General features: G+C 37.9%; 1 protein-coding gene across 3 annotated transcripts in view; it reads right to left on the reverse strand.

Annotated features, from left to right (window-relative positions):
- Positions 1 to 24,071, reverse strand: part of SESN1 (sestrin 1) — a 77,704-nt gene that overhangs the window by 25,754 nt on the left and 27,879 nt on the right. The gene's annotated exons all lie outside the window — the stretch shown is intronic.

The raw sequence follows: 24,071 nt of genomic DNA on the forward strand, positions 1-24,071 counted from the left end.
ACTACAGTATCATCTATATTCTTTCTTCTAAATGCAAGGACATTTTCTACAATTAATTCTTTCTCAGGGCTATAGAACAATAATGCAGCATTACACACACAGGCAGGCACTTTCTTAATAGCTGTCCTGCTCTAATTATTTTGTTGAAATACAATCAAGACATTGCTGGAAGGGAATGCTTTAAACTAGAGTCACTTGAGACTTCAGGTTGTTTCTGGCAATACATTGCCCTGGCTGAGGGAAATGGTCTTGTACAACAACCAAAATTAATCATCTGACCACGCCTAAGCTGACCTGAACAGGAAAGAAAGATAACCCCCATATAAGCTTGTACAGCAAGTATGTTAGGAGTGAAGGACTTTGCCCAGTTTCACATGATACAGCAACTGGACAAATTCTCCTAACGGCTCTGAACCTCAAACACAGGCTGCTCTGAAAGCAGAGGAAAGAAGAAATTAGCTAGAGGCAAGCTGGTTTGCAGGGAGAAACTCCATAAAAGAAATGGCAGGATAGAGTTAGAATGTTTCTGCATGGCAATGTGGGCACAGCCCAGGTGGGCAGCATAGATGATGTTAAATCAACAAATTTTGAAAAAACATGAAATGTAACTGCAGTGCATCCAGAACCATTTTAGTTCACTGGGTACTGCCAGTGACCTCCCAAGTATAGTTTGTGTAACAGGTCTGTACCTGCACCAAAAACATCGGACACCTGTGTGTATGCATGCAGCCATCATTTTACAGACTGTAACCAGCCACCAGAATCCCCAAATGACCAAATTTCTTTTTTCCCCGTCTATGCCATCTTCCAGGAGGGGAGGGGATGGCAGGGGTGGAAGGGACAGGAATGTGTGTGGGTAATAGCAGCTCTATTTATGAAGTCCTAAAAACAGACTAGCTCTCTGCATGGGTACTCACTGATGAAAAAAACCAACCCACAATTGCCTGCTTTGCCTCATAACAAGACAGACGTTCACATAAAACAAAACACACATTTAGATTTTTGGCTCAGTATACTTGTCTCTGAATTGTTGCTCTGCATATCAACAAATGATCCTTTGTTTTGAAAAAGCCTTACCAGCCACAAGTTTCCCAAGAGAGGGACATCCTCAGGCACTGACAGGCCTGCCCGGTAATATGTAACCAGCACGTATGGGATAGATGGCACAAATCCAGGTCTGAGTATAGAGGAATCACAAGAATACTGGCCAAGAGAGAGTTTAAGTTAAAAAGCTAACTGGGTACAAGAATGACAGAAAAGTACTGGACAGAGTTATCCTACAACCCTGCTATGCTGCTTTGCATGCCAGCTTGTTGACATTTATGTGGCTATTAAAAAATGAGAGAACAACCACAAACAAGTCACTATGCCGAACTTTTTTTCTAAAAGTACAATGTTAAGGAACATTGGACACAGAGGTATCCAAGCCAGTCTTAAAGCAATCAGCCTCACATTGAGAGTTACTGGCTAACAATTCTCAGTCAACAGTAGCTAAAAACATTCAATCCCAAGCACCTAGAGCATGGGAAAGACTGCAGTCTATTTAAAAGTCAGGAATATCAAAAAGCTGCAGCAGAAACAGAAGCCTGGACTTGGCAAGTAAATGCCTTTTCCACTCCTTTTTAGACAAACTTCCTTGATGGAAGTTGTCCATTTTAAAGGAATTGAATTTTGCATTTGCGTAGCCTATTGAATTCTTAACTAAGTATGGTTAAAACCTTTTTATAAAATATAAGAATATAGTAGCTGTTTTTTTCATGAAGTTTGTTGACAGACTAGAGCAACAGCACTTACATTATAGTTTTCAGACAGTAAATAAAGCCTCTAAAAGCAAATTTATTTCAAGTTTTCTCTGTTAACTAGCAAAGTATCAACGAAATGTTATTGGCATTTATCCTGCTATTTTGGTCACAATCAGATTTGAAGGGATACAGCTGCACCCATTTTCCCCATGTGTTTTATACCAGTGTCTCCCTAAATGTTTTCTTCCTCTCACCGTCTAAAACTTCCACCAACTGTTGGAGAAGCTCCCCAGCTGCATTTGACTCCAGTATGAACTTCCTCATCAGACTGTCTACAACCTTTAGCCCATGTTCCCAGTAGCCTCAGGGGGCAAAGGGAGTGGGCAGTTGCTCAGAAAGCTTGTAACTAACAGAACATTGTGAAAGGAACATGAAGGGAACTAGAGTCAACAAATTTGATTTGAAGATTTTAAGCAAAGTGCCTGAAGAGGCAGCACATATTTTCAGTCTGGTAACTACCCCAGCCATTACATAAGTGTATTTGTACATCACCCTGGAAAGCCTACGGTTCCTGTGGTAGAAGGGTGCTTGACCTCCACGGTTTGCTGCTTACAAACAACAGTTTACACCAAGCAAAGTGTCCCATCTTAGATGCCCTTGAACCAATTTGAAAACTTATTAAAGCAGCATTGCAATTATGTGAAAAGTAGGTGGAGAAAGACCCAGAAAAAAAAAGCTTCAAAGGTTTTCAATTAACTTCCAAGTGGCATTTCCAAGAATCGGCACGTCTGTTCCATACTGTGAAATAGCTTTCCAACTGTTTCCTTTGCCCAGTATTTTTCCAAACTGACTAGAACAGCCAAGCACAGCTCGGCAGCTCAGAAGAGTGCACAGTGAAAGACATTTCAGAAGAACCCTGGGTTCATGACCTATTTTATGTAATGGAAATATGCTTAAATATGATTCTAATGTAGATATAAGAACTCTTCACATTGAGATGATATCGACCTATGTGTGGCTCTCTTACGTGCCAGCAAGGCTTGTACATCATGTTCTTCCCTGATAGGAGGCCCCTTCAACAAAATGAGGCTCAAAATTTAGAACACAAAAGCTAGTTTTCTGCTGCTTTATTGTTTTCAGTTTCTCCTGACCCTACTGGTTCCCAAACTAGCTCAGCTTTTCAATGACATGAGAACTCGAAGGAGCTAGAGCAGTGTACTAAGGTTTCAGGACAATGCCCCAAAACCAAAGCAGCCCCCCAGTTCTCCTCTAAACTTCCACCTGCACAGACTTTCTTTCACATTATGGAAGAGACTCATCTCTGCTATAGGTTGCTGCTATTAAACAAAAAATCTAGCTCTGCAAGAGCTCATTATTACTTTGATGATGTCTCTGTATCAAAGCCACCTGAAGATTGAAAATATCTGGTCGGCCCCAGGAAAAACAAAGTCCAGGAAAATTTATCTAAATTTGAGCTTGTTATGAAGCTGAAACTTGCACAAGTTCAATAAATACAGGCTTTGTCTCAGCTAACTGTGGTGGTATTACACTACAACTTACTTCTGCCTTGGAAGAACCAGGAAAGCAGAGGTTGAAAACTCTCCACGTGCACATGTAAAAGTAGAAGAAAACAGGCTGCACTCCTTCCTGGTGCCTGACAGCTGGATCCACTGATTATTAAGGACAGGGGAGAAAGCAAAGCCAGACAAGGCAGTTTGTGGACATGGAGGATGGCAAACCAGAGGCTTAGGCAGAGAGAGCAAGAATGAGCATCCAGAACCAAGGACTCCTAGGGAAAGGCATCCCTGTACTTGTTGGGCTTAGGGACAGCTAGCCCCTTCTTAGTATGGGGACTCACCCAGGACAGGAGCCTTGTAAATTGCTGTGTAGTCTATGAGGAACTAGTGGAAACCATCTCTCTCAGACTAAAATCAGCTTTTAGGGGCTGAGATTTGATGTGATTCAACTTCATTGAAGTTTCAAACAGTGGAAGTTTAAGATTAAGGGATTTCATGGAAAAACATGGGTTTACCTGAGTCTGTGACCAAAATGCAACTAAATGCTTCCCAATGGTCTGAGTTTTGCTGTATAATCTGTTCAAATGGATTCAATCTGTAGAATTGAACTTGCAAGTTTTATTATTAAGCACAGCTGCTAGCAAACAGAAACACACAAATCTGATGTGAAAATAAAGTGGTAGCCTATCTATTCCTTCCACTGTGGCTACTGTATTTGTTTTCTCTCTTTGGACAAACACTCACCCAAACTTGGGACAATTCCAGCTGGTTACATCAGCAGTTTACACAGCAGTAGTTACAGACAAAAACTAGCCTTCGTATTACTCTATGGAGTTTATTACGATTTCCTTCTAAAATCTGCAGCATTAGCAACAACCTTGTATGTTATTAAATCTATAGCATCTGAAAAAGAAAATCGAAATGCTTTTATTTTTCATCTTCAGAACAAATAAATCAAAGTTCAACAGAGCATCCAATTATCACAGAGATTTTCAGAGACATCAAATTACCATCGACTTTGCAATTAACACTACAGGCCAGTGACAAATGATGCAGGAGTACCTCTTAACACAATTTAACAAAACCAGTCAAGTCCCAAAGCAAAGAGGGATTCAAAGCCTTTCAGATGACAGGAAATAGTGGCCAGCTGGCAAGAGATTTAATGAATACAACAGCATTCAGCAGCAACTTGAAAACTGTCTGCTTTGGTAAGGCTGAGTTATTAAAGAAATCTCCATTTATAAACAGTGTTGATGGGATTTGAACAGGCTGTGTAAAAAGGATTAAAAGTCAATTGAAAAGTCAGTACAGATAAGAAAGCAAAAAGAAACGGTGCCCTTGAATTCTGTACACAGTGATTAACCTTATCTCTGTCTCCTGGCACTCAGCAGGGGTAAAACAGGCTGCCTTATGCTGGTGAGGTGGGCTTTGCATTAGGGTTATTTAATTCCTGTACAGTGCTTTGAGCTCTACTGTCCCTTCACTCTCCCGGTCTCCGTTTTTCCAAACTGTACACTAAAAATCATCTTTTGCCATTCCACCAGTTACATTTAGCAGATACCAAAGAGACACAAATTGCAAGAGTCTTTCCAGGCATGCTATAATGATTAGGTTTTTCCTTCCTTTATGTAATTGACAATCTTGCTGTTCTCTGTTAAGACTTTTATAACTGTACACTTGCAATATAAACCAGTGTAAATATTGACAATGGAGATTGGCAAGTGGGGATTTCTGGAAGAAGGAGGAGGGAGATGAGAACTTGTTTTTAAGGGCTTTTTTTCCTCTTGCCTTCAGAATATCCTGTAATATTCTGCTTTACCCAAGACTTACTATGGCTCTTAATTTATGTATCACTTCTTAGAATAAGACAACAGAAAGGAACACAAAACTAGCTCTTTTCAGTCCTTAATCCCTCCCCTATCCTTTCTCATCTCATCCCATCCAAAACCCAGCCTATTCTGGTAACATAAGTTGCCTATTTCTGACGTGCCTTTTGTAAAATGGCCAAAGCCAAAGAGCATTTAAGGTGAAAATGTACAATGCCACGTCTTGTCTTGGTTTCCCTTCCCTGTAACATAGCCTAACATTTGATTTGCTTCCTTTGGTCTTGTCCAGGATACAATAAGAGCTTTATGAAAAAGCTCTGTAAGAATCTGGGCCATTGATTTGAACAAGGGCTATTTAGCCATGACACAGCACCAAAGAGAGCTGCTCCACACACCGGCTCTGGAAGGGCTCTTTACAGGAGTGCAGTGCTTGGCAGCACAGCTGGGCAGCTTCTGGGACCCAGGTTATCTCCTGGCACAGTTCTTCACCTCATTGTGCCAGCCTGTCAGAGCTAGTTCAGGTGTGTCCAATGCTGTACCACAAACATGATGTAAACATATTCCAATTACTTATCTGTGACATTTATCAGCCTATGTTTTTTTCCAAGGCATTGCAGAAACCATTACATAAACATAACCAGAATATTACTTGCAGAAGGGGAAAGCTATTCCGCTGGGAAGTAATATTTAAGAAACAAACAAACAAGCCACGAATACTTATGAGTACATTGCCTCCACGCAAATCTGGGGTGGAAATTAAGAACATCAATATACAACTGCCCTAGGGAGATTCAATGAACTTATATTCAATCAGCTGTTTTGTATAAACCTGTATAAAAATCCTGTAGGAAATACATTTTTTTCATTCAATAAGTATGCTTTTATATCCTTCAGAGTAAAAAGTATATTGTCACTCAAAATACATTTGTGACTATTCATTTTGCAGCAATTTTTTCATGGTCCAGTCCTTATTCTGGATGACATACCCAGGTAGTCCTCACTGAGGATATAGAAGTAAACTTAACAAAACCAATCCCTCCTAAAAGCTCATCACCTTTTTATGTAGTTCCTACTGAAAAAAGGAGGGTTTCTTGGTACTTTCTTCTGTTTGGGCTGCAAAGTCAGCATAGGTAAGACAGCCAGGTCTCCCTATTTGCTAGGGTTTCTACCATCTTAATATGACACTAAAAAGGATTGGATTGCCATTCTGTGAGGGCCGTGAAAGATGAGGTGAACCTTAAAAACTGAAAAACCACCTTGCATCTGAAAGTAGCCAGGCAGCTGCCTCATTGAAACGTCAAGAGTATCAGTCACAGTTCCCCTGCCTCAATGCACGTACCTAAGAGGATTATGATCTAAAAACGAGCAGTTTGGCTCCTTCTGTAACCTCATGATGTTATTTGGGCATTTATGAATAGCCAGATCTCCGTGCAGATGAGTTGCTAATAACATGGCACGTACCAATCACACTGCAAAGCAAGTGATCTCACCTAGGCAGCTTGTGTAAACACAGCTCAGCCACAGAAATATGACAAGCTTCTGAGCATGCTTAAGGTTATTCCATGAAGAGTATTTATTATGTTGCCTGGAAACACATAAATAGGGCTTTTGGGGGTTCCCCTCCAATTTTTCATGAAGAAAATTTAGACCAAGAATTCCTTCAAAGAAGGGGGGTTTCCTATGGTGGTAATTTAGCATACCATATTCTGAAGATTAACTTTTCTAAACAGCATTTCCAGATCCAGCAATCTTCCTTCCTGAACATCTATTTCCATTAGGAAGTATTCTGCTGTTATAGCCAAGAACTGATGGCACTTCCAGTGGCCTATTTGAACAAATGCACACTGCTGGAATTAAGACTTCTCCCCATGAATGCATTTTGGAAAAGTACTTTTAAAGCATCCTGGACACAACAGTGAAACTGAATTTAAATTCTGAAAGATAAAAAAAGTCCAAACCCTTTGAAAGAAGCTATAAATATCTGTTACCTTCTTCCTTAAATCAATAGATATTACTTACTTGTTGGCAGACTGGTAGGAAAATAAAGTCTTTGGTTATTCACAAGGTCTACCATTAAAAACCAAGAATGGGTAGATTCAACTGTCTCATGGTCTCATGGAGAAACAGCTAAACACCAGTTCTGTCCAGATTAGAGGAGGGTAAATCCTATTTACCACCATTTAATCTCCCCTATACTACATCTTCCATTATTAACACTTAAAAAACCAGAATTCTATTTCATATGGAACAGTGTTAAAGAACAGAAATTCCATCAAAGTAAATATGAAGGTCACTCTATATGAAATTTCTGGTTTGCAAAATATTTACCAAAGAATCCTGTAAGAAGATAAAGTTTGTTTTTATATAATGTATTTCATTATATCAACTAAAGCAGTTGGAAAACTACAGGGGGAAAGCTCTACTTCAGATCAGGCTTAGAAGCTTATCTACTTTTATCAATTGTATGAGCTCATCTAAGAAAAGCAAGCACCTCTCCCCACAAGTCTGATTTGCTGTTATAACAGCTACAACACTATTTTTATTCAACAAGAAAGACCAAGTTTAGAATGTTTGCTAAATGTTTTTAGTTGGTTTTTTTCCCTCCCCACCAAAACAGCAAATAATTATTTCCTTAAAGGCTCCACTGCTACAAATACCGGATCAGGACAAGAAACAGTGGTCAAACAATTTATTTTAGAGATATATACTTTGCATTAAGTGGGATTTCAAAGAAAAATGGTATGATAAGGTTTAGCCAACAGCTTTGGCTAAAGAGCCCAAGTTTTTTTGATGCAACTTGGTAAAATGGACAGGTATTTATTTTCAATATATAGTTATTGAACTCTGCCTGGCTTATCTGATGGGTGCAAAAACTGATGGAAAAATGACAGAAAATTATGACATATTCTTCATTGTTTTAATCTTCATAACCACCAAGAGAAAAACACCTTGAAATTTGAAAATTTGTACAGCACACCATGCAGAATATTTCAGGAACAGTCAAAGGAAATTACAAAAGTATCCCAGCTGTACAAAAAGGACCGATGGGACCCCTAAAAACCTACTTGAGACCAACCTCCCATTTCAGCAGAATCAACTGCAGCTTTGTCATCCTGACAGATGTTTGCCTAACCTGACAGAAGTGTCATGAGTCCTTAAGGAGTGCTTAAGTAACCTTATTATTAAGAACTATATTTTACCTGGTACCACTATCTGAATGAATCTGTGAACATAGAATGATTCTTCAGTTATAAAAAAAAAAATTATCTTCTATTACTGCTGAATAATTTAACACACCACCAGTTCTCAAAGAACATATTGCTAAGAAAGACTTTTATTATGTTCCTGCAGTGTGACTCAGCTGCTCGATTGTCTTTTCATCCAGATATAAAGCAAAACAAATTCAAATCTAGAAGCAAAGAGCATCAAATATAATGCATGACAGAATGGAAATGACAACAGGTATTTCAACTTAAGTGTAGCTCAAAGCATTGTTGTTCTTCGTTGTTCTCTATTATTTTATGGCTTCAATGGATTTGTGACTGAGAAACAGAGGGACAAGGATAAAAAACAGGGTGATTTAAAGTTTCTAAGGAACAATTGTTTTGTGATGAACTTTTCAGAGCAGGGGAATGAAGCTCCTAGGAAGAGCAGCAGTACACAATCTTACTGCACCTTAGAACAATGCTTTGCAGAGGATGTGGGATTAAGAGAGGTCTATTCCTACTCTATCATAAAGCTGGTTGCAGTACACCATTAGCAAAGGGTGGTTCAAAAGGCTTAGATCCCATCTCCATTCAACCCTACTTTTGCACCAGCTCTTGCTGACTTTTGAGAATTTCTTGTCCTTCTCCAGCAGCCCCACTATTAGTTACTCTGTCAGGGAGAGATTACTTCTTCAGAGACAGATAAGTAATGACCTTGGACAGCAAGTTTGTTACTTCATCTTTGCCTCAGAAGATGGGGACAAAATGTTCTATTTGTTCTGTGCAACCCTTGTTACTGCAGAAAACAAGTAGTGGCTGATGTACTGCTGTCTCCTTCAGACTGAACATGCCAAGTGATCTCAGCTCCCCATAAGGCTTCCTCTCCAGACCCTTCACCATCCTCATGGCCCTCCTCTGGATGCTCTCTAACAGCTTCTTGCTATTATATATAATACATCCTTCTTGCATTGTGGTGCCCAAAACTGCACACAGGACTCAAGGTGAGGCCACACCAGCACAGAGTAAAGTGGGACAATCCCCTCCCTTGTTGGCTGGCCCAGGGAGAGGTTTCTCTCTGTGCTTCCCTAGCAGTGGCTTCAGATGGAACTTTCCACCTGCGCTCTCCTCTATTGTTTCTTTCAGTGGTAATTTACTGCAATTATATCCCCATTCCCTGCTCACACGAACTCTGCCAACAGAAAGCAATCCTGCCCTACATCCTGGAAGGCCCATATATTTTTTTGCTCACACAACAGATGTCATCACATCAAAGAACAGTGATGATTATCAGCAAGCCTCTCAAGGCACACACAAAGGCAAACAAAAACACACAGCTGTTTAAGAAGTCTTGTTGAGGACCCTTGGTATACTTACAAATATTCACAAAAAAGCAGGGCCAGTGAGCCTCCATGCAAGACTTCTCCCAAATGCATGACGGTCAGATTTTAAAAAATGAGTCACAGGTGATAAAAAGAAGGAATGCATGGAAACTCTTTTCAAGTTTTCAAGGTAGAGGTGAAGCAGAAGAATGGAAGTCCAAGACCCAGCCAGTGTATGATGTAGGTAATGGCTGGATAACAGTAAGTTTTTGCAGTTTTACTTAGTCAATGTGAAAGGATATTTCTAACGCTACTAACAAAGGAAATTCAGGGTAGAATGGAAAAGGGCTCAAGGACATTTCAAATGTATGTGACTAGAAAAACCAATCCTACAGGAAAAAAGTGAGGAAATAATGCTGAGTGCAGCTCTGGAAGACAGTGGTATAGCTGACAGGAGCACCTTTCCCTCCACTGGAGCCTTGGGCTACCCTAACTTGTGAACATTTGCACGTGTGTATAGAATGGCACAGTAAAGACAGGGAAAGAAAATGGCTGGAAAACCATAGGTCTCTCTTAACATCCCATGTCCCTTTTATTTTATCCTACATTTAACCTAGGACTCCCTGTCTCCTTTCAAGAACTCCTTAAAGAAAAACATTTTGTCTGTAGTCATGCACACAAGCCATTTCCACCTTTGTTTGTCAATCAGTGCTAGGTTTTCTTCTATGTTAAACTGGCTCTTATTCATTATTGAGGCAATGATCAGGCACTTCAGTCTGTATGGAATAATTTCCTATGAAAAGTCTTAGACACTTTTTCCTACTTTAAAAAAACTTACAATCTCATTGGAGAACAGCAAAAAGAAAACATCATGCTAGAGCAGTTACCACAGCAGAAACACAGTCAATGATTACGATGTCTGGCAACTGTCACAACATAATAACAATAAATTAATACCTGGGGAAAAAGACTAAATCTTACTGTTTATTGAATATGAATTAGTATAGCAATCCATAAAGGAAAAAGAGGCTACATATGTGATCAAATTCAATGTGAAAGTCCTCTCTACAAATATCTAATACCTATTATTTATTATTGTAATCTTTAAATAATTGATCTTATTTACTCAAGCGCTGTACTTTCTGAAACTGAAAGCTTACTTTACCATCAAGAGAGGCAATTCTTTTTCTACAGTTGACATCTCAAAAGAGTTCTCTTCTGCTTAAAAATGTAGTTTGGCTCCATCTGCATTATTTGTTTGCCCTTGCACTGTATCTGAATGATTCCATAGGAAATATACTTAAGTCCACAAACAAAGTTTTTTAAAACCAGTTTTCTACGGTTGTATAGCTGAGCTTGCAAATCCATCCAGGTTCAAAAGTCTAAAGTGCACTTCTACAGACCATCAGTGCAAGAAGGTGTCTGAACACAAGCCAGCTTCGGTGCAGAAACCATATACTTCTGACACTGTTTTCACCATTTCAGAGCTAATAAACTCTGCCTCTTAAAATGAAAAACAGGTCTAATACTTCCTGGAAGACATTCAACCATAATGAAGGTCAAGTTATATCCCAGATGCATACCTGTAATTTCACTCTGTTCACGTCATTAACAACCATACAAAACTAGAAATGGTATCAGATTTCAGGCAGCTAAAATGGCTTTGCTGATGCTGCTCAATCCTGGACAATTCATTCTTACTCTACTGGGGAGTTCACTGACCTAACAGATTCAAAAGCAGTGGGCATTCCTGCAGATATGCTCAGCAGATAACTGTACTGTAAGAGGAGACAAGATCTGTTGAGAAGGCAGTCTCTCCATGGCCTTAGCTATATGCAGTATTTGCAGGTAAACTGCTACTGATTATTTAACATGGGTTTGGTTAAACTGCCACAAGCTATGTCCGTACCTTTTTAAACACCGTTTACAAATGGCTTAAACAAGAAAGAGATAAAACCAAATGAAAAAGAAGCTTTTATAACACAGTGTACATTTATCTACATCAAGACTCAAACCAGCTTAAACTTTAATGATGGTTATATATGGAACAGCATTTGCAAAACAGACTACTGACAAAACTATGCAAACACTGCTCTTGCAGTACTGTCAAGTCAGCTTGGGAACAGCTACTGCTGTGGTTTCCTTGTGAAAGTGTAAGCACCTTAGGATCTGATAAGAGACACTGTAGGAGTCTATTATAATAAACACAGAATTTCAGTTCCAATTCTTCATCCTCATAAATTCACTAGGCTAACAAAAGCCCCATACGATATAGGTGCAAGTAATTCTGGGCTTTAAACATGAAAACTACAGGTACGAAGCTTAAGTAGTTGCATTTGATGCTGTCTATCATTACTAGCTGAGCCAAGCAAGCCTTCAAACTCTGTTCCTTTTCAGCTTCTGAAGCTTAAGTAGTTGCATTTGATGCTATCATTACTAGCTGAGCCAAGCAAGCCTTCAAACTCTGTTCCTTTTCAGCTTCAGAAAAGAAATTTATGAAAAGCTTAGCTTCCAAACTAGAAAATTTAAATATGCATAACCCAAATATCTGTATGTTGTTTACTTGTAATTCAATATTACATACAGTTCTGTGTAACTGGACTCCAAAAATTCTGCTGGATTACTGATGTCAATTTATTGTTGAAATGCTAATTTCAAACAACAAGTATAAATAAGTTTCTTTTCTGCCCTGTCCCACGAATCACCCACTCAGCCATTACCTGGACATCCAAAAAGTCTATATATTGAAGAAAGAGCCTCCTTTATTTCTCAAATATGGTAGTACACCTTCTAAACCAGAATTTTTACCTGAACTGTACTAGTATGGTTTCAGAGAGAAGCGTAATCAAAGCATGAAGGGGAAATGGCTCTCTCTGCTTCAGGTATCTTCAGGTACAATGAGGAAATTATAGAACTGACAAATCGTAAACCTCAAAAACAAAGAAATCTGCTTGTTGTATAGTCTGTATGATGAGAGCTCAAACCAGTAAATTTTGGTATACTTTGTAATTAATCTTTGGACATACCTCCTATGATAAATACTTAATAAAAACACTTTATTGCATGTACTTTTTCAAAACATCAGTTGGAGACAATCAATTCAAAACCACCTATGGAGACATTGCTCAATGAGTCTAGCACAAAAGTTTAAATAGATCTGCAACAGTCTTTAAAGGAGCCAAGAAAGCCTGTGTGATGTGCTACTCTTTCCCCTTCAAAAAAAAATGCGAGAGGTAAAGGAAGTTTTATTTGACAAGCTTAGAAATTTAGGTTTGTTTACTCGAGACTCTAGAGAACTAGCACAGCTACACTGCAATTTTCAGCAAGTTCAGCTCTGGCCATAAATTACAGTGGATACAGCCCAGCAGGCATGACTCATTCCTTTTGCAACTGTGCTTTAACATCTAAGAGGCCCTGCTCATCAGCCTGTTTCCAGGAATATCATATTTTTTGCACACTTGCCTAATGATCACAAGTAGAATTCCAGGCTTTTGTTTTTGCTCAGGTCCCACTCCTCCAAGACCTGATGTGCCCAGCTGTGTCAAAGGCATGTGAGTACAAGTGTCCCCAGTTTACGTGTCAGCCTTGCTGACGAGCACTTTCCTCGAGACTCTTTGGTCCTCTGCTCCAGTGCCACAGGACTTACTACTAGACAATAATACTCATCTGGGCAAGCAAAAGGAGAAAATTACAATAAAGACTGGTTATAAAAGGATTTAATTCTGGATGAGAAGGAGATTTACAGAAAATGAGTGAGGAAGGAATCACTGGTAGGCTTCTCTCATCTTTCGTTAAGAAAAGATACGTTCTTTTTTACTTACTAAATAGAAATACATTGCAAAGATCAGAGGCAAAATACAGAGTGATCTCTCAAAAACTTAAATATATTTCCCATTTTATTGATAGTTTAAATTAACATGATGCAATCATTCCTTTATAATGAAACTTTTATACTCACTTTGAACATTCCTCTTCTCATTTTCAAGTTAATCAGACAAAAATTGTCAAAATCTATTACCAAGAAAAGCTGATTTTCAAAACCTGAAATTTCAAGATTCACCTTCTTGAATGTGCCTGCATAAACAAAAAAATCTAAATCATTAATTATCTTGAAAGATTTCTGTAATTCATCTGATTGTAAAATTGCTTCAGTAAACAATTCAAAGCTACTTGATAAATATAGGGACTACTACACTATTTAAATGCTAGTCATAAATTGACAAGACTTTCTTCCATAAAAGTATCTAAAAGGCTGTATTTCAGAAATCTGTTTAAGTTTTTGTGTTAACCATAATGAAATCTGTGAGCATGTGTGAACACAACATGTATTTTTTAAATAAAAATATTTTCCTGACAAGGAAACTGGACCTGGCTACAAAAGCCATGGCTGACTTCCTGCTCTTTCATTGGATCTAAATAATATTTCAAAGCAAATTTAAAAAAGGGTGGACATTTCTGCTTGTCCAGGAAAACCCCATCTAACATCCAGTTAAAGAGTTCAACTACGAAGGTAATCTGATAATATCTTAGAAATACTTGTCTGTATCTTCTGTCCATATTCTGCTTAGAAGCAATATTATCCTTACTTGCTTATTGTATTTTGTCTATATTGTTAATGGTCAAAAATAACTTGAATTATTTGGTACAGCTTCTATTTCTACTAGCATATGCAATTAAGATCTAATAGGGTGTTGTAACACAGGCAAACAAGATCATATGGCTGTATCATGGAACACAGACTTTTAGGGCCCTGAAAGAAAAAAAAATTGTCAAAACCTCAGAATTTCAGCATCTACTAAAACCAAACATTTTGAAATTCTGGGATGAGATAATAAGTGAATGGAAAATTAAAAAAAAGGCAACACAACAAAACTATCTGAATTTTTTTTTTAACCCTCAAAGCTCAACATTGACACAGAAGACAGAAAGTCAGTCTAGACAGAAGTAAAGAAGCTTAGCCAATTTAAAAAAAATACTTATATTTCACCTTAAATATATACAGAATTGACTGAAATGGCTAGCATTGTTTTCAAGACTTTATGGAGGATGGGCAAAGTACCAAAAACTAGAGAAACATGAAACAATGCTTTTATTTAAAGAAGGAAACAAAAAAGGAACCAGTTCAGCCAGCTGAATTTCAATTCCAAAAAAAAAAAAAGGAAAAAAGAATTGGCTAAGCAGTTTCTAACTGCCAAGGCAATAATATGTGAGAGGGTAAAAGGCAAAATTCAGTTTGACACACATGCTAAGGACAGATTCTGAAACCTTTCTAGCTTGCCTTCCCCAACAGATAATAGGTTCAAACAAGGGAGGGCACATGCGGCTGGTAGCCTTTAAAACAGTCAGATAAACTTCTCATACACAGCCTAGATATAGTAATTTAGTAATTGTTTCTTCCCTGGGGCATCTCAACAGACCTAACAGCTCTCTTCAGCACCTTCCCTACCTTCCCTGTTCTGTGGTTCTGTGAAAATGCATTTTAATTTAGCTATCCCACACATAAGGACAAAGAAAATAATCAACATGCACACTTGGGAAGGTAATTTGGAAAGCACTGTCTCCAGAAGGAGATTGTTTATGATGATTTTCCTGGTGTCAGAATGCACTTGAAAATACTAGAAGGATTTTTAAGGCTCCTGTTGATTTGGTAAAGAAAGGGGAACCCCTCAGTACACACCTTAAAAACCTCACTATAGGCAAATTAATGGAAGCTGAGAGATTACTTGATATTTTTGCATACACACATATATATATTTTTATATATACACACACCTTTAAGACTGATTAAGACGTCTAAGAATTAAAAAAAGATTGGGGAAAAAAAGAGATTTTTTTTTTTTCAAAATCATAGATTAACTCACAGAAAACCACAATTAATAGAAATTGATATTACATAAATGTGTCTTACAGAGGTACCACTTTCTATCAGCAAGAAAATTACTCTGAAAGCTCTTACTTGATGATGATGTCCATTTCTTACAGGAAATGGACACCATTGCTTCAAATTTTAAGTAACTTTAGATACCTTTCAGAAACTTAACTTACATTCAGCTTCTGGGAGAGAAACAAAACTCTGACCTACACACACAAGACTAAATTAGATCATCACAATTCTCTAACCTGGCCTAGAAGTCTGTACACTTCTCTCAGCTTCTATGAGATGCTTCCTAGTCTGTGCATTTTGCAGCAGAAGGGACTCAAGACAAAAGTGCCCTGATGCAAAGACAGACAGAAGTAATACTGAGGTAGCTGAAAACACATACCTCAAAGGCAACAGTCATATAAAAATAACTCCTTAGATTCCACAAAGTAAGAAAGGAGCTTTAAGACTTGGCAAGTGGAAAACTCGAAGAACTCTATGGAAAGGAAAGATGCAAGGGGAAAAATCAACATATCAGAAGGAATATGACTGCTATCCATCAGGGAAGACATGGTGAACTGCCTCTTGAAAAGGCTCTGAAATATGGGTGAGAGAAATAAAACTCATCTGCTCCCATAGCCTGGGCTGCCTGACATCTTTCAAGTTAATAGTACCTCAGGCTTTCTGCTGTCCCTTCGTAGGCTCAGACTTGCCTGACAAAGCAGTCCCAAAGTCAGGGACATTACAAAAAGCAAGCATTTTATTGTTATTGCTGTACTGATTAATCCATGTCTAAACCTACCCTGTACATTACATACAGTCTTTGTTTACATTTTATTACTGTACAAATTGTTCCAAAGGAATCTTTCCCTTCCCTACAGTAAAAACCAGGAAAAAAAATTTCCAGTAATACATTATGTTTCCAAGTGTGGTAATTGTCATAACAATTTAACCTCCAGTCCATCCTAACAACCATTGCTAGAACAAATTCTCCCTCTGGCCAGCAATGCATCAAGTCTCACTCCAAAATACTGTCAAGGCTGCTACTGGATGCTCAGCAGAAGACTTCAGCAATGTAACTAATTCATGCTATCTGTCTGCTAAAGAAAATTTAATACTGCCAGTTCAGGCAGGATCTTTTCTGTGACAGCAAAATAGCATATTTGACATGTTTATAACTTTCAACTCCCAGGCTTAAAGTCTCAGTATCTCCATCACAACATTGTCCCAAATAAATAGTAATAATGAAATTTTGTATGTCAGAGTAAATTATAAAGTGGTTGAAAAACAGAACCTCAGTTAAATATAATTAGGTTATTTTTTAAATTAAGACATTAATGTAGAAAGGATTCTTAGAAATTTAATAATGAGAAAGATTTATTATGTACCAACACATAAAGCGTTCCAGAGGAACCCAAACTAGATATTTACTCAGAGCAGGAGAACCTTAAGACATTTTTGTTGTTTTGGAAGACATGACAGAATATGTTAAAAGAAATACACAATACACTCATACTCTATATCCTCAGATCAGTATATTTGATAAATAAGTACGTTAAACATTTCCTAGGGCTTTCAGACCATTATGAATCAATGAATGGTTGATGGAACAGTACGTCCAGGTGCCCATGGAATAGAGGGTGATATGGAAAGGCACCCTTTAGAAAACAGTTCTAGAGCAGCTCAGTCCTGAAGTCCTATTTCTGCCTGAATGAAATTTTGAGTTCCTGGGACAGAAAGATAAAACCTTGTTCTACATGATATGGAAACAACATATGAGAATTGAGATATAGGAAGAAATATACATGTATCAGGGATATGCAGGGAAGAAGCAATTACAATATAGCACTCATTACAGACCTGAATAATGAAGAACAGGAAAACATCATCAGCAAAGCATACAAGAAAAGGGCAGGCTGACTATGTTAAAGCTTTTCTGGAGCTGAGCCATCTAACAAACACGGGAAACATTCTGAGAGATAAAATGCTCCACAAAGTGTACTGAGACAAAGTGTTCGTTTAAGAGATGGGGGATTTTTTTTTTCAGCATTGTAAGGTAGGTTTGGCTCCTCTTTGCAATGTTGGGTACTTTATAGCTGCTTAAACATCTGGCCAGTTAATATTATGATCTTCTAAAACTTCTAAGATTATCAAAATGTCTAAAAATTATTTTAAATGTTCATAACACTGGAATTAAACTTCATATGTCTTATAAACAGTACTTCCTATGCAGAAGAACAATACAGTATCACTAAAGCAAAAGCCTAAATGACAGTACAGACATTACATTAAAACAGAAGCATTCTCTGTTTTGGAGAACTGCATTTAATGTCGATATTTAACATTAGTTCATATTTCTTGAGCTCCAATTAAATGTTGTAAACATTTTTGTTTGGTTTTAAGCCAGAAATGAAACCTGAAATTCTTTCTTATTTATAACCCAAGGGACACATTAGCAGCAGTACCTCCTTACTGAGCAAGGCTGTACATGTATTAAAGGAAAGCATCTGTCACCTGAACAAGCAAACCAGGAGTTGTCTGTTTCAGTCAATACTTAATTTCCACAGGAAAGCTAAGAACATGTGCACCCACCTAGGAAAAACAACTCTCAACTTGGCAAAACACACAAGGGTATAGGTTTATTTTTTACCAATACCAACAGTGTATAATTGTTTCTTAGTGAAACTACCTTAACCAGCAAGTAGAAAAATTCCTGGGAGATTAAATACTCAGTCCTCCAGAATCAGGTTTGAATTTTCTACTTAACATCAAATTCATGTTGTGATGCTGTTATTCTGGGAAACAAACTAACATTTTCTATCTTTTTTTCCATGCCCCGAATCCATGGGCAAAGAAACAGTACTAATAGGTTTGTATTTTAATTGCTGGTACAAAACTATTCAGTCAACCACTTATTGATTCATAAGGCTCTGAAAGTCCTAGGAAATGTTTAACATCTTTATTTTTATGATTTCCATATGTAAATCAGATATCAGAATAGGGCTTAATTACAAATTAAATTCCCCCTCCTCCCCCCATGATGAAGAGATACAGTACAAAGCTTTCACTGTAGGATAAAGTTGATGAAAGTGATTAAAATAGAACTTGCTGTTCAGTTGCTTAGAACCACACTCTTGCTTTCTGCAGTTTCAGCATTTCCAGAACGTGGAGGAAAGCATAAATAGACTACAACAATGAAACACAGCTCCACCAGAGATCTGAGACAATGTGTGCAAACACAGGACTTCCCTTTTTCAACCCTTGGTAGTCCCTGATTCACAGAATATCCTGTATCAAAAAGTTTAGATGATATAAAGTTGGACATGGGAAAGGGGTAAATTTGTGTTTCACTGAAATATGAGTTTATATTCTCAGAATTTAACTGGACAATGACTGTGGTGAGGATTGCATTTTCTGAGCAATTGAAAAGAATGTCAACACTAGGGGGAAGAATTCAGGTTGCATGAATGATTTTGAACACAAGCAGCACCTACATAAACGCCCACTAAACTTCAAGTCTGCAAACTTTGACATTGTGGCATAATGCTGCTGCTCCTGGTGCCTAGGGTACAGGGATAACTTTACACCCAAGCAGACGTTTCTTTACACTTAGCAGACTGTTAGAGTCCAGAAATTCCAGTGAACCACAACAGTTATAGTATGGGCCAACTGTAATATTCCCCCCACCCCACCCCACAACTCCAAAGAAAGGTAAAATCTACCATGTCTACAAGATTAGACTGCAGATTTGAAGACAGAGCCCAGATGACAGAGCCCAGTTTTACCCTTACACCTCCACTGTCACTACTAATCTGACAGCTTCCTTCAAACTCCTAAGCAATGCCTGCAACTGCTGCGAAGTTTTTAGAGGCTCGTAACTGCACAAAGGCAAATCCTTCTTTTTAGCACTTACAGGCTTGACAAATCTGAGTGGTAGCCATGGGGAAAAAGAAAATTCTTCTTGTGTAGTTCAAGTGCTCCTGTCAAATATCAAAAGATCTGCTTCAAAAAAAAAAAAAAAAAAGGTAGACTCTCTCAAAGAAAAGGTCATAATGACTCTTTCCAAGGAAAAGTCAGGGTATATCTACGCACGTTTTTCACAAGGTAATATCTCAGTAATGCAAACCAACATTAGTTTAGAAAGATACATGGGTAGGGTATAGCTATAAAACTCTCAAATTAAGTCATAGTAATGACAAGACAAAAGCACTTCTATTGCTACAGTTTATAGCTGTGGATAAAATGGAGAATAGTTTATAGTGAGGAAATTTTAGACTCACAGAAATATTTCTGAGTAGTAGCATTATGAAACAGAAAAAAAGAAATACTGAAAACTCTATAAATAAGCAAAAATACTGAAACTCATCTTGATATAGGGTGATTTCCATAATCTATTTGATCTATAAACCAACAAACCAAAACTATTGACCCGTGCACTTCTTCCTCCCAAATCAAACCATATTCAGTGTCTTATCCAGCTCTGATTCAGTACCTCAAACATTACATCAGTCACTCTTACGTACATTTACTTTGTGGCATTTCATTCTTTTCCTTCAGTTGTTCAATACAGAGAGGTTACATACACCTGTCTGCAGAAGTAAAGACAGAGAGGAGGGGGTTTAAGCTACAATATCTGGAGCTTTTACAATGATTGAAAAAAACTGTTTATATATTTTTACCTTAGTTTCCACTTGAAGCAGAATGGTATAACTGAGTCCAACCGCTCTGTGTGGAAGGCAATTATTTATCAGCTTCCTCTTGGCAAAGAATTCTTTCACCTTTTATTTTAAAGCACTGAGGGTACCAAGGTGTTTCCTGCTCAGCCATCTATCACAGCAGGCTTATAATTTATTTTAACAAGAAACACAAAAAGGATATCACAGAAGTGCAATGGCCCATATTGTAAAGGGAATGCAATTCTAATAGCCACCAAGACAGGTTTCTAATGCTGAAGATTCTTCTACCAAAGCAAGCACTGTTAATCCCTGTTCAGGCAGAGCATTGCCCAGACTGCTGATGTATTCAGGAATTACTGCCCCCTGCTCACTGCCCCCAGTTAGACTGTCCACAGTACTATGAACAATTGACATGTAACACCAGAGATTACCACCAGCTGTAGATGCACACAAACCCATTCCCATGCACACATGTACAAACACTCCTCACCATGCTATTAAAACACCACATCTCTTCAGTCAGGTCTCACCTTCTCAGAGGTGAGTACATGCTGTTCCAAAAACTAGTCTGAAAAAATGAACACTTTTTCCTTCATTTCTAGATTAACATTCTTCATTGTGAGGAACGATTAGCACCAGCTGATGGAGCTATTACTTTGGTTGAGTTTTGAAATTGGTACAAAGTTCACAGTAAGTTTGAAGTCATTAAAGAATTGATTTTTTTAATTTTTTTTTTTTTTTTTTTTTTGCCAACATAAGAGAGATGTTCCTACTTCCTCCAGGAAACATACAAGTAAATTCCAGAATTCATTAAATATTTGTGCTCTGCCTATTCCCTGAGCTGCATGATAGATCCTGGACAAGTGAGCATAATTGAAGTTAAACATTTCCAGCATTCAAGAATAAAATTTTGACCTTTATCATCTGAAAGAAATCCAATTTTTTTTTAAAAAACCTTCACTTTTCCTTTAATATTTAGAAGAAGAAAGTTACACACAGGGGGATTTTGAAATTTTTCCTCTTAAATTTAACTTTATTATTTGCAAACTCCTGCATCCTCTCAGCACAAGGAATTAATCAGTTCTTCTCTGAGCTTTTCCCTTTTCCAAGCCAAACATCTGCACTCGCCTTCCCCCATCTGCTGTTCTTGTTGTTGAGTAGTTCACCACCTCAATCGCAACAACTTCCTTTTCAGTTTCACTAAACAATAGGTTGGTGCTCTCCTGAATGAGGTTGCCTTCTGTCTTTTCTATCATTCCATCTTTCCCCTTCACTAACCTGAGGTGATAAGAAGAAACACCACAAGCAAAAGCTCGTCTCCTTTGCTTTAAAAGAGAAATTTATTTCATTTTCTTCTCAGTAACTCTCCATGCTAGTTTTTTAAAGATTAAGATATGCAAAAATACTAAGACAAATGCAAAGACAAGCCAAGAGCAAGGTCTTTTATATATATATATATATATGTGTGTGTGTGTGTGTGTGTATAAACACTTGTTTTAAAGCAGACTAGGAAGAAGGCCATTTAAAAGCAACACAAACACATTCTTACAAACCACTGTAGCTATTGTTAAACATTTACTTGGTTTTGCCTGTGTGTAGTGTTACCCAATAGGCCATTTCCATTGTATTCAATAAAGTAAGTGTGATGAGATGCTACAATAGCCGAAGTTGTCAATTCATGACACATTTTTGTCACATATGTGTTGTCCCGATTATACAAACCTCTAAATTTTAAATGAAAAATAAACCAAATCTGTAGTATGTGAATCCTACAGGCTGAAGAGCCTGAGGGCAGTAAACCAAACCTACAGCCTATTTCTGTTAAGTCTCACTGTTTTGAGAGCTGCTAGCAGCCAGAAATGGATCAGCAGATAGGACTGAGGAATGGAACTTTCCCAATTGCAGACTCAGCAGCTTCAAAACCAAACCAGCCACCATTTTATCATATTGATCTACATTAAAATAAAAGACCTAAAAGAATTTTCTTAAACTACAGTAAAATAAATATAATAATTCCTGATATCCTGGCAACTAACATAAATGAGTAAACTCCAAAGTGTATTTCTTGGGATTTTTTTGTTATTATTGGAATGGTGTGTGAGCAACTGGAACTGTAAATCTCATGCCAACAGTTAATTCCATATTGTCTTGACTCAAACAATGATGTTAAACCATTTCTACACAGATTTTCAGTTATGCTTTCTGTAAGACCCTCTTTTGCCACTACCAGCCCATCAGTGCCTTACAGCAGTAAGCAAAGTATCATGAAATTTAGTTAATAGGAATCTATATTCCTCTCTAACCCTTTTCCAGGAAGAGGAGTACTACATGTAATATTTTCTTCGAACTTTTGATTTATTTTTAAAATTAGAAGCAGTAAGCTCGATGTGTTCTTTTTACACTTATAGGGGAAAAGAATAGTTGGGAATGTCCTTGAACATACCTGTTTCCCCATGGGCATTTAATTCATAATCTAGGAACACTCACCTCCAAAATAAATAACTCTGTGCTTCCAAAGTCCCCACTATGTTTTCAATCACAATCTTGGGGTTTGAGTCTTTTGACATCTAAGGACTCCTTTAACAGTGCTAAGCCTTGTACTTCTTTTAAGTATTGGAAACAACTGGAGATCTGACAAAATCCAGGACTACTCTACAAATTGAAAAGAAAAAAGTTACCAAGTTTAGTTGTTAAAACCAGAGATGTGACACAGTTTAGGTCACTGTGAGGTGACAGCCTCTCTGAATAAACAATAAACACACCAACACTAAACTCTTTCCTATCAGTATCTCTAGATATCTATTACCCACTGTTTCTAAATTGCTAAAAGTAACTTCTTACTTTACTGATTTGTCCAAGAATTGTAAAATGTTATTTGAGTAACATAATCACCTCTGCAGATAAATACTAGTCCAGACTTTTTGAGTTTGAGAGGAGAACAGAAGCCGAATCTCCTAACAATTCCTTAAAATATAATTTTGACTTTTTTTTACTTCACCCTTCCTCTTTTTATTTATAATCCTCCGCACATGAGGAGGACTCAAAGCACTGAGGGAAACAGTTCTCCTGAACAGCCACAGCTATCCCAGCCACTCCGGAGTTTGCTTTTTTTTGTTGCCCACTTCTCATTTCATGTATGTTGAGCGGAGGACTAAGAAAAAGCATGCAGCCACTAACCCTCCTTGGGACACCTTCAGCAAGGGGCAGCCTGTGAAACAAGTGCTTCACTCTGTCTCCTCATTTACATCTTTGACACTCGGCCTTCTTCTTTCTACTTGCAAGTGCAATCCTCTCCCAACAGCATGGATCACTGTTTTTGAGGGAGGGATACTCTTATTTTTGGGACAAAGGCACAACCATCCCCTAGGTAAGTGCTCACAGCAACAGCAACCAGTACCAGAGGCCCAGAAAACAGGGTAAGGTACATGTCTCAGCCCACTTGCCCTGTTAAGGCACTGCCTGCCTGCCTCCAGCAACCTGCCATTCAGAGAGCCAGAGTTGGGCAGCATATTTTAACACCCTTCCAAAACCTCTCCCAGATTCTGTGCAGTTGTCTGAACCAGTACAGTCTACTAGGAGACATACTAGCCTACAGAAACAAAGTTTCACAGGTTAGCTGTGCCTTATTTAAGAAAAATAATAAAAAAATAAGTAATCTCATTTTGCTTTTGAACTACCACCCAACAAGGATATTGAAAGCCTTTTATTCTTTCATATAAGGCAGAAACAGCAAAACACTGTTCCCATTCTCTAACAGGAATTAGAACTTTCTAATATGAATGGACAGCTCTATTGTAATTTCATTGTTTTCTGAATAGCAAGCACATAGAGCACAGCCTGTAAAATGAGAATTTGCTTCCTCTTACATGCATATCTTGCAGTTGTCAGTCTTGAAATGTCATCTGCTATCCAATCACACTTTTTG

This window comes from Pyrgilauda ruficollis, unplaced genomic scaffold, assembly GCF_017590135.1.
Source record: "Pyrgilauda ruficollis isolate IOZ18807 unplaced genomic scaffold, ASM1759013v1 scaffold43, whole genome shotgun sequence".
Lineage (NCBI taxonomy): Eukaryota > Metazoa > Chordata > Aves > Passeriformes > Passeridae > Pyrgilauda > Pyrgilauda ruficollis.